This window comes from Balaenoptera borealis (assembly GCF_965194805.1).
Source record: "Balaenoptera borealis genome assembly, chromosome: 2".
In the NCBI taxonomy this organism is placed as follows: domain Eukaryota; kingdom Metazoa; phylum Chordata; class Mammalia; order Artiodactyla; family Balaenopteridae; genus Balaenoptera; species Balaenoptera borealis.
Genome location: NC_138867.1, coordinates 62,955,367 through 62,972,886, shown reverse-complemented (window position 1 = coordinate 62,972,886; position 17,520 = coordinate 62,955,367). Strand labels below are relative to the sequence as shown.

General features: G+C 39.8%; 1 long non-coding RNA gene across 1 annotated transcript in view; it reads right to left on the bottom strand.

Moving 5' to 3' along the window:
* The window catches only part of LOC309622610, a 385,320-nt gene that overhangs the window by 292,557 nt on the left and 75,243 nt on the right, over positions 1-17,520 (bottom strand). The gene's annotated exons all lie outside the window — the stretch shown is intronic.

The following is a 17,520-nucleotide window of genomic DNA, read 5'->3' as shown; positions in this document are numbered from 1 at the left end:
TCTAGCGCCTAACCCCACCCTTTCCCGCTACCCCCGGCCTTCCCGCTCGCACTCTTCGTGCTCGCGCCCTCCTCACGGCCTTCTGACTGGCTGCATTCCCATCCACACCTTCTACATGACGCCTGCGGCCCCCTCGCCCACCGCCTCCCGTCCGGTCCCTTCTTTGCCCGCACCTCACGCCCCTCCTCCCGCGCCCTGCAAAAAGCATCCTTCCCGTTATTTTACTTACCAGGGAGTAGACTCAGGATCTGAAATCAGACACCAATGGACTGGTTTGTGGGCAGAAACACACACACTCGCACTCTCGCTCACTCTCAGACACTACACACACGCGCGCGCACACACATACACAGTGCACCTAGGTCACACACGGACGTGTTCAAGGGACAGCACAATGTTAGGGATTTTTGTCTTAAAGGAGGACAAGCATCTACTACCAACCGCCTCATCTGAGGACCCAACAGATCACAATTTGATTTATCTTTGTATTCTTGCTCCATACTCCTTTCTTTCTTTCCTCTCCCACCACCCGTTCCTTGCCCTGTGTACCCAGCCACATCCATGCAGCCCTGTACTGGCTTGCAAAAGAACGCTTTTATTTTATCTTTTTTTAATTTTCTTAAGCACAACTGTGTGCGGGTATTGAGGGAAGGCTTCTCAGGAGGAACATAACAGTGGATTGGGTGGCTGGAGTAGACTAAAGCAGTCATGTGATGAAGAGGTGATCTTACCCATTTTGATAAGTCTTTATAAGGAAGAATAAAATAAACATGTAAGAAAGTTTTCCTTTTGTAAAAGCAAAAGCCACATCTCTTTTCTGGATCCTTCAGGACTGGGGTTTGTTTGCTTCCTTTTTCCGTTTCTCTCTCCTCGCTGCTCTGTGCCCTTGGTTGTTTTGTGGTCGTCCTGTCGTTCCTCGTGCCCCTCGGCCACCCCCACCCCCACCCCGCCCCGGCCCCTGCTGGCCGCCGATGGGTGCACTCGGACATCTACAACCCTGCAACTTTGTACAGAGAAAACACAATCAGCTCTTTCTGCATGTGCTGGTCAAATCCAAACCCAGAGAACAGAAGCGCTTTCGAAGAATGAACAAACATGTGAAATAGGATGTTTTGTGTAGATAAAGCATTCTTGTTACATACTGGTCAATTTGTGATATGTTTTAACTTATTGTCTGTGCTTATTTATGGAATCTGGTTTTCTTAATAAATGTTTGAGCTAATATAAAGCATATTATTTGACTTTTCCGGACAAGTTTATATCAAATGTAAATGGATAAAATAAAATCATTTTCAGTATGTGATATGGAGAATAATGGGTTTTGGTGTGACTTTGAATGGCGGAAGGGTCTCGTGGTGGGGGAAGGGAAGAGAACTCTTCCAGGAGGTTCTCAACTCGCGCTCAGTCGGCGGGATCCCCACTTTTGGGACGCGTCCGCTTTTCAGTAGGCTTGGGTTCAGTTCCCTGGTTGCCCCACAGCCTAGGCAGCACGCACCCACACGGCGTCCGGCTCCGCATGCCGAGCCTGCAGTCGCGCGGCCGGCAGGCCGGAAGTGAGAAGCCGCGCAGTGATCTCCTCACGCGAGTTCGAGGCCTCGCGAGGCTTCGGGTCGACCCCGGTGCCTCCCGAGCCCGAGATGGGCCTACGGGCAAAGCTGACCACACTAAATGCAGTGCACGAGAGTTGATAAGTTTCTGGCGTGAACCATTTCCCTCGGACAAAGGAGCTGACGGCAACCCTCGCCGGGCTGCGTCCGGAAGGACCACCGTGAAGAAAGCGTGGAGACCGGGAGCTCTGCCGTCTGGCGTCGCCCAGAGCCGCGTGTGGCCCCAGGTACGTGGTGGACGAGAAAGGCCCGGGGCCCTCCCTTGGCGCCTAGGCCTCGAGGCCGTCCGAAAGAGGCGGCCCGGCCCCTTTGCTTCGGCGGATCCAAGTGGGGGCAAACGGCATGACGGGAGAAGGGTGTCCAGGGCGACCTGGCTGCGGGTCGGAGCTTCTCAGGCTTTCCCCTGCGAGACTGCTCTGGTTTTCTCAGGGTCCATCTTTGGGTCGAGCTAACCTCAAATTTAGACACGTGCTCAGTTCAAACTAAGTGGTAGTGAAAATGGCTTTTTTTTTTTTTTTTCTGTAGAATGAGCTGGAAGGTTGCAGGTGTGTTTTAAACTTGGAGGCGAGTCGGTATCACAGGCTTTCTTTGGAAGACTAACCAAAATCAATCTTGTGGTGTGAAATTTAATGGTTATTATAGGCATTAGAATGCACCTTTTCCCATGGGAAGATTTCTCAGTTGGTTGCCACAGAATGGAAACCCTAAAAACACCCTTGTCCTAGAATACAATTTCATACCATTGGGAGCTGTTGTAGTTGTTACTCAGCTGTTTAAGGAACTGTTGTAATTGTTACTAAACTAAGAGAACACAGTGGAATCTCCTGGAAGGTGAGGACAAAAAGGCATGATTTTCTGTGATAATGAAAAATCATTTGTTCATGTTACCTTAGGAATTTTAATTAGAGATATTCAATAAAATTGGTGGGTGCGTTCACAGAATATTTCAATTCTACATTTTCTAAGGGTATATTTAATATAATGTTAAAATATTAAAGAGGATAAAAACAGGCTCATTTGGGATTTCGTATAAAAATGGAACATTTCTATGTTTTAGAACTCACCCTAGATTTTAATTTAGCAGCATAATAACCAAATTTCTAAAATATCTGTAGATGAAAAATACTTTTCCTTGTTTTTACATTTTGTCATATTCTCCCTTGGCTTAGATTAGTGCTCTTTTTTTTTTTTTTCAACTTGAAATTGTGGAAACTGTAGTCTCAAGTCCCATTTAAGAGATCAGTACAAATCACAGATTGCTTCACCAGTGAGCATGGAAGGTTGTTTACAAGGATGCTAATTTTACAGCTTTTTTATGCTGCTATAAAACATAACTTTATGATGTAGGAATGCAATAAAGGATGCTAAGTGGGATCTTTAAAAATCGTATTTCTGAAAGGCAAGGGAAATGGGATCTTTCATTTGAAAAAAAATGGGCCAACTCAGAACACTGATGAGAAGTTGCAAATCAACTGAAGTGATAGATGCTTTCAAAGATACTTATATTTCATAATATAGTGGTTATTTATCAATATTATAATGAAAGTGTACAGAGTTTTTCACTTGACCTGACTCTGGAATAATACTTGTTTCTATGGCAATAGATTTTTGTATTAAGAATTCTGAACATTTTAATGTCATATGTGCCATTAGCATAAGGGAAGGCAACCTGGTCTAAATTGTTAAGGTTGACAGTTTAGCAAAGATAAAAAGCAGACAGTGAGAATCACAATCACAAGCCTGAAAGATTTCTGTATGTTGAGGGAGAAAAAAATAACAACAGAGTGATGCTTCATATTATTTTTTTACTCCCTGTCAGAAGCAATTCTGACTCAAAACTGTTAAAGTCATAAAAATAACTAATTACATTCAATAAGGTAATAAAGACAATAATGATGAATAATATCAGAGTACAGGGTAGATAAGTACAACATGTTAGATGTCCTGCATCTAATGAATTGTACTTTTTGCTGAGTAGTCTTTTTGGCATTGAATACTGTCACCACCACATGCTAGCTAGAAAAAGTCAAAGTCTATTATGATGTAACTATATGATTGATTTATTTGAGTACACATTTTCATCCTTGTTATCTTTATTTTTTCCTCAATATTGGTACTAAATATCATACATGGCATGCAAGGGATGTCATAGTAATGATGTTGCACTTAGTTTACCTTTTGTTGATGGTGGAAGAAATAGGTTATAGGAATTCAGCCTACTAAAGATGATGTTAGGTACTGAGTAGAAAATAGGATGCAGAGCAATTTGGGTAAATCAAGGTAGATGTAAATGGAAAATATAGAGGAAGTTCTAACTTTGGGGCAGTTTATGTTTGATGTTGTCAATGACTGCTTACCCTGAAAATGAAAATGTTTTTAATTTGTGTTGTGGACTTCACATATTAATTTTTAGGATAAAGAAAAAACTTAGCCCACAAAGATGTGTCTTCTAGTAATGGCAGTAGTTAACCTGTCAGTTGAAAGAATGTAACCTTCCTTTTCTCCCTTTCATGACATAAAGGTAATCTCATCTGAGGGCATTTATGTGAAGAAATAACAGCATGGCATAGTGAAACTACTGGCTCATTAATCGTGGCATCTACTTCCTACAGGCTTCCTTGATTAGTTAGATTCATTCATCGGGCATTTTGGAGTTTTTGATTTGTCACCATTGGCTAGGTTCACTGACTTCAGGCTAAATTGAGCCAGAAGCAATGTTTATTAGTAATTTTGTAGTACAGGCTACCCTAATAATTCAGCCCAAATATCTCATCTGAAGAATATCCATTCACCCTCGCTTTTAATGTGGGTTGCAGCTGTGTTCATAAGGAATTGAAAGAACACAAGTGATTGGGCATGTATTTTCTAAATTATTAATATGATGGCTAATAGCTGTAAACCCATCTTCGTATCCAATGCAGAAATTATGATTCATTTTTAAAATGAAAGCAGCAACAAAGGCGGGCACCCCCTGCCTGGCTCTATGCTAACTCTCATCAGTGCAGAGCATTTGGTACGGGAACCATGGCCTATTTACATGTGATCATTACAGAGAGAACAATGCTTTTCACTTTTCCTCATGCATGCTCTATCAAAACAACGCATGGATTTATAAGACTTACTAGAAAATGCTTTTAAGGAATTTCAGGCATGAGCTACACAGAGGGTCCTCTTTTGATTTTGACGATGTCATAATCAGTCTTTAAGGGGGCATAATTAGTTGTGCAGTTAAGCTGCATCTTCCATCCACATGATCAAATATCCCATATATCCAAGTTTCCATCTTTAAAGCCACCTTGGATTTGAGATACACTTGTTGCAGTTGCTCCTGCTGCCACAATTCTTCTTAATTCTGAGTTGAAGTAATTCACAAGTACCAGGAAATATATAATTAACCCACATGACACATGTAGTATATGTTCTTTATATCTTTCATTGAAATATCACAGGACTTTACATGCTTTTATTCACAGTCCTTATTGAATCTATTTAAGATGAATCCAAACAATGTCTGGTTAAGAACCCCTAGAAGCCCTTAGTAGTGAAAAGATTATATGTGATTCTTATGAAATTAGAAATACTAAATTGTAAAACACAAAACATAGGTATACTGAAATTAAATAAGTTCTTTCTAGATTTTCTAATTGCAGAATTCTGAATGAGTTCAGTGAAGCTAAATTGGTCTCTCTTTTTGCTGCCCTTGCTTTATTAGTTATCACATGCTTAGTCTGCCTAGTTAGGCAGCTACTCCAACACTGATTTCAGAAATAACGTTTTCTGAGGGTATTTATTACTTTTCCTCCAGTATGTTACATTTGAACCCCATTTTTCAGTTTATAGAGCACATTATCTCATTTAAATCATCATGACATCTTTATGAAGTAGATATTATAATTTGTATTTTACAGAGGAAGAAATTGAGACTCCTAGAGGTTAAGTAACTTGCCCAATGTCACATACCTAGTAAGTGGGAGAGATCATTCTTTTAAGGTGGTCTTCAGATCTTTTAGCAATAATATTGTGTATGTAACATGTAGATGCTGCTCTTGCTCTTAAGGGAAGAAACTAAATAACTTCCCTTACTTAGAAGTTTAACAATCCACCCTTGTAATTTCAACAGGACAGATGCTTTTTGATGGGACATGATAACTGCATTAAAGTTAAACATGGTTTCAAGAGTCTGGAAACACTCTTTTCCTTCTGAACTTTACCCTCTCTTTAGTGGTTAATTCAAGATAGTTCTGGTGTGCCACTGAGAAGGCTCATTATTGTGTGAGCAATCTTTATCAATGGAATTGTCTCCTTGTGACATGATCTCTGGGCTGAGGTGGTAAGAAACTTGGGAACTAGCTCTGGGAGTACTTTGAGGTGGGTGGCATTGTACATGGAGAGGGCATGGTTTGACTGTTCACAAGGGAGAGGATCCTTGAATCCCTTGGTCCTTCAGATGTGTTTCTTGTCTGTCCCTGCAAGATTTTATGGGAGATCTTTTGATGTTGCTTCTATATAATGTTAAGTGGTCACAACCCAAGGTAAGCTATTTCCCATTTTCCTGTTCTCCACATATTAGAAACCCTCAATCATAGAATTATAAAATCTTAGCATTTGAAGGGATCTTTGAAGTCACCTCGTTCAAATTCCCTGACCACAGTTGTTCCTTTTTCATTTCTCACCAAGGGGACTGACAGATTCTGGTTGAACACAAAACCTCTATTATTGGCCCAACTGCCAGGAAGTACTTCCTTTTATTGAGCCTAGTCTGCCTCATGCTCTTCCTTCTATAGTCTTGCCTCAATGGGGACTTTCTATTACACCTCTTAGTGCTGAAATGATTTTTCTTTTTAGTCTTTTTTTAGTCTATCAGTCAGTATAACACCAGGCTATGCTGCGGTACCAGATAAACCTCTTCTCTCTGGCTTAACATAACCAAGCTTTGTTTCTTGCTCACACAGATTCCACTGTAAGTGAAGTGATTCTTCTGGACACCTTCCCTTCATGTGTGACTCAGTGATCCAAGCTGTTTTCATTTTGTGGCTTGACCACTTAATTATGGGGTTTCCATCATCTTTGGGGAAGGAAAAGAAAGAACTGGAAGGTGTGAATTGACTCTAATGCATTGGCCTAGAAACTTAGGCTTAAGGTCCAATAAACAAGAAATAGTTAGGTGGCTTCCTCTAATTGCGCGAGGGCTGGCAAATGTAGGGGAGCACGTGGATAGTCAGTGAGTAGAAAATATCTCTGCCACGATCTTATTTTTCCTATGATAAACACCTCTAGTTCCCTTATTTAACGCGTTTTTCATACTTATAAGTCAACAACTGTTTTTTTGTGTGTGCTTATTGACAAGGCATGGAGGTGGGGGTGCTAGAGAAATTGATGATGTCCAGGCTCTTGAGGAACCTAGCATGTAATTAAGGGGACAAGACAAATATATTTTGAAAAGAAAAATGTACAAGGCAGTTTTTAATGGTTTGATCAAGTGTTAAGTACTGTGATCCATATCGTAAATGAAGTGGAAATTCAAAGAAGCAGGAACTCATTGGGGATAGAATTTCTGGGCAAGGCTTCCTGAAGGAACTGGGCCTTAGATCATAGCAGTGTCATCCTTAGGATTTTTTTCTCCGCTTTAGTGGAATTGTTTTGACCTTTCCTGTGGCTCTTATTTTTAAATCAGTGAACTGTGTTTGGTATGTTTATATTATTACTAAATTCTTCACTTGCCTTCTTAAATTTGAAGCCGTTGATCAGATTCAGGCCTCTAATGACCAGGACAAGTCATGGTGGACCATCTGCCATACTCATATTAATAGCCATTCATAATCTTATATAGTGTTACTGGAGTATCACTGATACTCTCTAATTAGATAAATTGTAGCAATATAATTCCCCAACATCTAGCATAGACTCTGGCACATAGTAGGTGCTCAATAGATGTTTATTAAGTTGAATTTCAGATGTGTTGGTGTTAAGGCTCCCAGCTTATTGCAGTTGCTACTAGTCTGTTATATCTCAGGGAGTAGTTACCACTTTTAAAATATCATATATTAAAGGGCTTACGTTAAGGTGAAAAATAAACGAATTACTCCTGACAACAAGCAAAATAATATATTCATTCCCACCAAAAGAGACCATGCTCATCCTATGGTGAGCTCATTGCTCACTTGGAGTAAACTAGTCACTCATGGGAGGCTAATTACCTTTTCCAAAGAACTGGGGAACCATGTAGCATCTTCAAAAAGATAATTTAGTAAATGATGCTCAGGTATCTTGGAAGAGTTAATATGCCACTCTTAGAAACTCCAGTGACTGGATTGTTTCCTACAGTAGGGGGAGGATCACATGCTTGCCAGGAAACCAGCCATCTTAAATTTCCCTGTTGGAAGACTTAAGAGCTTCATTTTCATTTTAAACTTAGTGGCTTCTCTGAGAACTGGTTGCATGCCATGAGACATTTCAGGTTTGAAGAGTTATGATGAGAATTTTCTCCTTAGGCAGAAGAACTCCAAAGCAGGACCGTCAGGTTCTGGTAGGGGTTGCTCGTTAGGAGATGGCTGCTTCTCAGGGAGATAGGTTTTTTGTTTTTTTTTTTCTCTTTGAGTTACAGAATAACAATCTTTGTCCTGTTCCTACTCTGTTATAGTTGGGGACCTTGAAGAAATGCAGCATGGTTTGGAAAACATAGTTGTAATCCTTGGTCAGCCAATATCTGTATGGTCTTGGTCCAGTCACTTAGCAGCTGTGCGGTTCTGTTTCCTCCTATAATATCTGAAGTTCTTTCCCATTGCTAACCATTTCTAATACATAATGTTATAACTCTGTATGGCTGACTAGTGTGGGGCAAGTCAATTTAAAAATACCTGTTAATCAGAGTCCTAGGCTGGTCTTTGTCTCACCTGTTTCTTTTAAAGGTATTGTCCTTTTATCTGGCAGGAGGGGATCTGAATCTGAGTCAAGTCAGCATTGTGTTAAAGGGAGTGAAAAGGTAAGCCCAAAAACCTCAGTGTTCTGCTGAAGAGTACTGCCACTGACAGTAACCTCCTTGTAATAGGACCAGGGAAGAGGTTGGGGCTGCAGTGGAATTATTTTCCAGAGTGGGAAAGGAAGATTGGAACATGCAAGAATTTAACTTTCTATAGACAAATATGGCTGTGCAAAGGAATCCTCATCCCTGTCCTTAAATCATTAGTGCCATGGGGTTTGTATATCATCCAATAAAGTATGGTTATCCCATGCACTTAATTGAAAAGGAGAAATGAGAAAAAAGACAACCAAGACATAGTCTCCTATAGGAAGCACTCTGTGTTGTTTTGGTTGGATTGATTGGATTCGGATAGTGCTAGTGTCTTATGTAAAGTTAGCAATGCAACTGGACAACTACTTAGAAGCTAGTGTGAGACAGTGTCAGCATATTTATTCAATTGCCAAGGAAATGCCTCGTGTTTATAACCACATGAGAGAATGAAAAGAATGGGCAGCCTAGAACTGTTCAGGTGAGCAAATGTACATAGGCCAGGAAGTATCTGTGTTCATAACCTCTTTTTATGTATGGATGAAGGCAAATAATTCAAGTCTGGGGGAAACTGGTAAAGTATGTTGAGCTTTTTGGGAACCTTTGGCTTTCTTCCCTCCTCTGTTACTTTTAGAATCAGGACCTTGTCTTTCAAATCCTCTTCCCCATTCAGAATAGCAAATTAGCTGGTAACATTTACATTTTGACTGACTAGATTAAAGCAATATGCTAACTCATTCATTCAAAACCCTTTAATTTTATTGTAGAAAAAAATGTCTTTGTCTTAATCCATCTGAAAAAACTTAAGCATTAGGAGACAAATGAGAATGTTGTTGGAGATTGTTTGCCCTGGGCATTCTGCAATTTAGGGAAGTTATACCACACCTGAGACTGGCCCCCAGATAAATCTACTTTAGTTTTTTAGGGCTGCTCCAAGAGTTGGAGAAAAAGGAGTAAAGAAAAATAGTCTTCATTTGGGAGGCAGGAACACAGGTGTTTTTTAAGTTATTCTTCAAATGGCATATATACTCTTTTCTTTGTTGGACTTATTTCCCAATAAGAAAACGACGACAAAAGTACCAGTTGTAATTTTCTCCCTCCCTCAGTATCCCATCTTCAAACATCAGTTTTTTTAGAGTTGCCAAGATTTTACAGATTCCCTTAGAGATTGACTGCCTAAAAGCTTCTAAGTACACAGAGGCACCTTCTACATTGTTGGCTTCTCCTAGGTGAAACCCTGAGCTCCAGTGTCACTTCAGTCATTTACCTGTCTCCTGGCTTTAAAGAAGTCCTCTTCCCTCACCTGTCCCTTGAAAAAAAAAAAAACCCTCACCTCTTTCTCTTCCTTAATTTCTCGGCTTTGAAATCCCCAGAGTCCATTTTTTACTGTGTAATATTCTGCCCTGAGTTTCCTTCTTCCTTCCCTATGGTAGTCCTCTTGTTTCTTCTAGACAGGCAGTACTCATGCTCCTGCCCCCAAATTTCTTCTGCCTTAGAGACACGTGGAGTTGGGGTCAAGGCTGGGGAGAAGCAACAGCTGGACATGTTGCCCAATTACCTCAGGTAATTGGAGTGGGGAGAGGAAGGAAAATGGAGGCTTCATTGAATGTAATACAGGAAAGTATGACTTGGAGCATAGGGTAGGTTGAGATAGTGAAACCTGAGTTTGCCGAGAATCAGATCCAGGACTTTTGCCTCTTAACCTGTGTGTATTGATGATTAGTTTAGCTATTTCCTGGCCTGAATGCATGGTTCCTGACACTTACTAAGTGGCAAAAAATATTTGTTGGATGAATAACACTGAGGTGGTAATGAGGAGAAAACACCACATTGACTTTGATTTTAGGTACAGAAAAGTGAGAGAGGAGTCAAATGATTTTCAGCGTAAAAGTGAAAAATCATATTGATGTGAGCTGCTTATCTAATTATCATGAGTCACTGAAGCAGTTATACGTCCAATAAAATACTTCTAAATGAACTTCGAGTTATCTTTTGTAACAGTGGTAAAGTCTACTAGATGTTAGGTAGGCTGTATCAAGGTAGGAAGGTCAGTCCCTAGTCATTTAATCTTATTATTGCTGGTTAAATTATTCACATAGATTATGTGAATGACCAAATGGTCATTTAACGTCATCTTTGACATCTCCAAGAGACAGGAAACTCACCACCTTTTATGGATCCCATTTCTTCTAAAGCATTCTTATATCAAACTAAGAACATCCCCTGTAGGGATTATCCTTCATGTCCCACAAAACAAGTCTGCATCCTTTATTACTTGACAGGTCTGCACATGTTTAAAGACAGCTTTTGTATTCCCCTTCCTTTCCTAAAATCTATGGAAAGATTGGAGGCTGTGGTCAGAGGTGCTAGGGTTTCCCAAGTTATCAAAAAACTTGCTTAGCTGTCTTTATTAAATAGAAGACAGATTTTATCCATAAGGAGCATTAGGGCGTCTTTATTCTTTTTCCTATCCCAGACATTTAAAGCAGGGTTTTTTGTTTTTATTTTTAAATCATCATTTCTCAGTCTCTAGGGATGGGGTTTAGGAATCTCATTTTGAAGTTTGAGAACCGCTGTTTCAGTCGCTGAAGCTATCCAGGTGAATTAAGTGTAATTGATGCTAATCTCAGGAATGGGTCACACCTAGAAAGCAATGTTAAGCCTTTCTGGCCTCTCACCTAATAGCCTTGGGACAGTCTTAAGTCTTTTACTGATTAAATGTTAACATTGACCTGCATTAGCTCTCTTCTTCTCATTTACAAGCTCTTTCTTTTCCCTCTTTCCCTCAGTCTTAGATTTCTCAATTCTAGTTATACCTTCCCCCCACAGCACACAACTTGAGTTCTTTTCAGTCTCCTTATCCTTCTTATGTTGCTGGTATAGGATAGTCATCTGCTCCCAACATTCAAGTTTTATGAGATTATTCCTATGCTCCATCCTTTAGAGCTCATTGCTCTTCAACGTTATTTTGTTTTTCTAAAGCTTTATTTGTATACAAACATTAATGCAACTCAACATGAATGAAATCCACTTATTATCCCTTCCTCCTTCTGATTATTTTCATTGGTTTGTGATGCCTTTCATTACTTACATGTGTGCATTTAGTTTTTTAATATTTGTGACCAAAAAAAATAGATGAGGGCTTCCCTGGTGGCGCAGTGGCTGAGAATCTGCCTGCCAATGCAGGGGACACGGGTTCGAGCCCTGGTCTGGGAAGATCCCACATGCCGCGGAGCAACTAGGCCCGTGAGCCACAACTACTGAGCCTGCGCGTCTGGAGCCTCTGCTCCGCAACAAGAGAGACCGCGACAGTGAGAGGCCCGCGCACCGCGATGAAGAGTGGCCCCCGCTTGCCGCAACTAGAGAAAGCCCTTGCACAGAAACGAAGACCCAACACAGCCATAAATAAAAAAATTAAAAAAAACCAAAAAAACAATAGGTGATATTTTGTATTCTGCTTCTGTGTATTTTTCATATTGGGTTATATCTTCCTATTTATAGGTTTGATGACTATAGTATTATAGTCATTTTCTGATGATAAATATTATCTGTTTATTGTAAGAATTGTTAAGTATAAACACATATTTATTCATTCAAAATATATTTGAATGCCTGATTCTGTAGCCCCATCACCCAGTTAAGCACTATTAAGATTTGATGTATGAATGTGTACGTGTGTGTGTGTGTGTGTGTGTGTGTGTGTGTGTGTGTAGATGAGAGAGAGAAAGAGGATTTTTTTTTTAAAATTTTATTTATTTATTTATTTATGGCTGTGTTGGGTCTTCGTTTCTGTGCAAGGGCTTTCTCCAGTTGTGGCAAGTGGGGGCCACTCTTCATCGCAGTGCGCGGGCCTCTCACTATCGCGGCCTCTCTTGTTGCGGAGCACAGGCTCCAGACGCGCAGGCTCAGTAATTGTGGCTCACGGGCCCAGCTGCTCCGCGGCATGTGGGATCTTCCCAGACCAGGGCTCGAACCCGTGTGCCCTGCATTGGCAGGCGGATTCTTAACCACTGCACCACCAGGGAAGCCCGAAAGAGGATTTTTTAAAGATATATTTTTATTTATTTTGGCTGTGCCGGGTCTTCATTGCAGCACGCGGGATCCTTCTTTTTTTTTTTTTTTAATTGCAGCATGTGGACTTCTTAGTTGCGGCATGCAAGCTCTTAGTTGTGGCATGCATGTGGGATCTAGTTCCCTGACCAGGACTGAACCCAGGCCCCTGCATTGGGAGCATGGAGTCTTATCCACTGCACCACCAGGGAAGTCCCCAAAGAGTCCTTTTAGATAAGGTTTTAAATTGGATCCATATGTAAATTTGGGGCTATCCCTTGGTCATTTAGAGTGCGTATATGAGGGATGTAGTGAGGGTTCAGGAGTATATCAACTATGATTTGAAGCAGTTATATACACACTGAGATTCTCCTCCAGCTATGTCATAGCTGTTTGAGGAAAACGACTGTCTTACCACTTACAGTTTATCCAGTGCCTGATCTGAAATTAGCTGTACTTTCTCCCCAGGGTTTCTTCAGTTCCCTGCAGATCTCAAAAATGGTTATACGTCAAACCCTGTGGACCTGGTCAGATGTGCTGTTACATTAATTATAATGCAGATCATGGTTGTGGATTCTGTATGCAGATGTGCATAAAAAGCCTGCAGATGTGCACAAAGGAAAAGCTGTTGAAAAGGCTTGAATAGATTGCACTGGTGCCAGGCATATTTATCACAGGGTTGTCACTAAGAATCCTGATGGATTTATTTCATGACCTGGGCAGTGTCAGGTACATAAAGAGCGGAGATTCAACTGAGCTAATAGAAAAAAAAAGTATATATATCCAGTTCGTCCTCCTACCGCCCCAAAAACAGAGTATGTTTAAACATTTTTTTGAAGTTTTAAAAGGTGGTTTAAAGGTAACCAATTAGTTTTTACTATGGGGACTTAATTTTAAAACTGAAACTTTTACTAAAATGATAATCTAGTATCTTCGTTGCTGACAATATTGGGGAATCACAAACTCATCATTGACTTGGTTTATATAGCATTGACTGTGAAAGGGTGTTACTGTAGCCTTTAATGTTTTTAAATTATAAAAAATTTCAAATATATACAAATGTAGAGAGAACAATGAACTCCCATATATCCATCACCCAGATATAATAATTAAGATTTTTATTCCATCTGCTTCATTCATTCTTCATCTTTTTTCTCTGTTTTGTATATTAAAGCAAATTTCAGGCATTGCACATATTTAAATATGCATCTCTAAAAATATGAACAGGTAAGCCATTTACACCAAAAAATGTTTTAAGTAATTTTTTGTATCATCTAGTCTATAATCACATTTGACTATCTGAAAAATGTCTTTCTAGAGTTAGTTTGTTAGAATCAGGTCCAAACAAGGTCTATACATTATAGTTGACTCTATTTACTTCTTTTTAACAATTCAGTAATATTTAGTGATTTTATAGAGTTGGGCAACCATCACCACGAACCAGGTTTAGAGTATTTCCACACCCCCCAAAATTTCTTCTAAACCATTTGTAGTCATTCACTCCTCCAACTTCCAGCCCCAGGAAACCACTGATCTGCTTTCTTTTTGTATAAATTGTCTTTTTCTGGACATTTCATATCTTAAGTCTTAAAATCTAAAGTAGTGTTCTCCTCTCTCTCTTTTTCCCCTGCCATCCACTTACTGTTCTGTAGAATGCCCTGTGTCTTGTCTTTTTGCTTCTTTCTAGTGTCATTTATCCCTCTCCCTCTCCATGTTTCTTGTAAATGGAGTTTAGCTCCAGAGCAGCTTTATACAATAGAACTTATGCAGTGATGGAACTGTCCTGTACCTGCACTTTCTAATGGCTGCATGTGGCTTTTGAGCATTTGCGATTGAGAATTTTTAATTTTACTTTTTAAATTTAGCTACATGTAGCTAGTGGTTGTCATATTACTGCAGCTGTAGAGGCTTAATCAGATTTAGGTTCAATTTTTTAGGGCATGAATATTTCATAGGTGGTGCTGTATGCTTCATATTGGATCACACCAGGAGGCACACAATGTTTGCTTGTCTTACAGTAATGCAGTGGTTGACCAGTGGGTTCAGGTGGTGACAGCCTGACCTCCATTGTACAGTTCCCCATCAACGTTTTATCTAATGGTTTTGTCCATTTATGAATATTACCTGAAGCAATTAGTTCACCAGGGCTTACAAAATGGTGATTTCCTAATTCTGTCATTCTTTCCACATTTATGAGCTGGAATTCCTTCATCAAGTACAGTTATTTGGTTATCCTAAAATACATTTTTAAAGAAAAGACAAGATAAATGCCTAATTTTTTTGCCTTTTAGCTATCAATCTTCAGAATAAGTCACGTATGCCCTAGTTGTTTCCAGTAGTGTTCAATGAGATTTTTTTTTTAGTATCGTTATGAACTTTAGGTTTATATATTCAGTATTTTTTAATCAGTTTTATTTATATATATTTTGATGCTCTGAGTATCCGATCTTTGGCCAATAGGAACTCTTTATGTTGGCTCATATGTTCTTTTGATAAAACCATAGAGAACACTAATCATTATGGAAATGCAAATCAGAACCACAGTGAGATACCATCTCATACCCATCACGATGGCTACTATTTAAAAAACAAAACAAAATAACAAGTATTGGCCAGGAGTTGGAAAAATTGGACCCTTGTATACTGTAGTTGAGAATGTGAAATGGTACAGCTGCTATGGAAAACAGTACAATAATTCCTCAAAAACATTACTGAATGGTCCAGCAATTCCTTTTCTGAATATATACCCAAAGGAGTTGCAAGTAGGGACTTGAGGAGATGTCTGTTTACTCATGTTCATAGCAGCATTATTTGCAATAGACAAAGGATGGAAGCAATCTTTTGTGTCCGTTGATGAATGAATGGATAAATAGAATGTGTTATATACATACAATGGAATATTATTTAGATTTTAAGAGGAAGGAAATTCTGATACTTGCTACATCTTGGATGAACCTTGAGACCATTATGCTAAGTGGAATAAGCCAGTCACAGAAGGACTAGTACTGTATGATTTCACTTATGTTAGGTGCCTAGAGTAGTCAAATTCATAGATATAGAAAGTATTGGGTTGGCCAAAAGGTTCGTTCGGTTTTTTCCGTAAGATGGCTCTAGTAGCGCTTAGTTGTCCTTAACTTTATTCAAAACAATTTTGTTAGATTGTATGTGACAACTGTCATACCAGTGTGCATTTAAAAAAAAGACATTAAAGTTGGTAAATTTTTGTGTAGCCATTTTAATATTGAAGATGGAAGAAAAAAAGGAAAATTTTCGGCGTATTGTGCTTTATTATTTCAAGAAAGGTAAAAACGCAACTGAAATGCAAAAAAAAAGATTTGTGCAGTGTATGGAGAAGGTGCTGTGACTGATGGAACATGTCAAAAGGTGTTTGCAAAGTTTCGTGCTGGAGATTTCTCACTGGACGATGCTCCACGGTCAGGTAGAACAGTTGAAGTTGATAGCAATCAAATCGAGACATTAATTAAGAACAATCAACATTATACCACGAGGGATATAGCCGACATACTCAAAATATCCATATCAGGCATTGAAAATCATTTGCACCAGCTTGGTTATGTTAATCGCTTTGATGTTTGGGTTCCACATAAGTTAAGCGAAAAAAACCTTCTTGACCATATTTCTGCATGAAATTCTCTACTTAAACATAAAACGTTCCGTTTTTAAAACAAATTGTGACGAGCAATGAAAAATGGATACTGTACAATAATGTGGAACGGAAGAGATTGTGGGGCAAGCGAAATGAACCACCACCAACCACACCAAAGGCCGGTCCTCATCCAAAGAAGGTGATGTTGTGTATATAGTGGGATTGGAAGGGAGTCCTCTATTATTTCCCTCCATCTGGAAAACCATACGATTAATTCCAACAAGCACTGCTCCCAGTTACACCAACTGAAAGCAGCACTCGATGAAAAGTGTCCAGAATTAGTCAACAGAAAACGCATCATCTTCCATCAACGTAACGCAAGACCGCATGTTTCTTTGATGACCAGGGAAAAACTGTTACAGATTGGCTGGGAAATTCTGATTCATCCTCTGTATTCACCAGACATTGCACCTTCGGATTTCCATTTATTTCGGTCTTTACATAATTCTCTTAATGGAAAAAATTTCCATTCCCTGGAAGACTGTAAAAGGCACCTGGAACAGTTATTTGTTCAAAAAGATAAAATGTTTTGGGAGGATGGAGTTATGAAGTTGCCTGAAAAAATGGCAGAAGGTAGTAGAACTAAAGGGTGAATACGTTGTTCAATAAACTTCTTGGTGAAAATGAAAAATGTGTCTTTTATTTTTACTTAAAAACCGAAGGGGACTTCCCTGGTGGCGCAGTGGTTAAGAATACCCCTGGCAATGCAGGGAACATGGGTTCGATCCCTGGTCTGGGAAGATTCCACATGCCGTGGAGCAGCTAAGCCCATACGCCACAACTACTGAGCCTGCGCTCTAGGGCCCACAAGCCACAACTGCTGAGCCCACGTGCCACAACTACTGAAGCCTGTGCACCTAGAGCCCGTGCTTTGCAACAAGAGAAGCCACCGCAATGAGAAGCCCGCGCACCGCAATGAAGGGTAGCCCCCACTCGCCGCAACTAGAGAAAGCCCGTGTGCAGCAATGAAGACCCAACACAACCAAAAAGAAATAAATATTAAAACAAAAAACACCCAAAAAACGAAGGCACTTTTTGACCAACCCAATAGAATGGTGGTTACCAGGGCTATGAGGAGAATGGGAGTTACTATTTAATGGGTATTGAGTTTCAGCTTTGCAAGATGAAAAGAGTTCTGTGGGTGGATGGTGGTGATGGTAGCACAACAATACTTTTTTTTTTTTTTG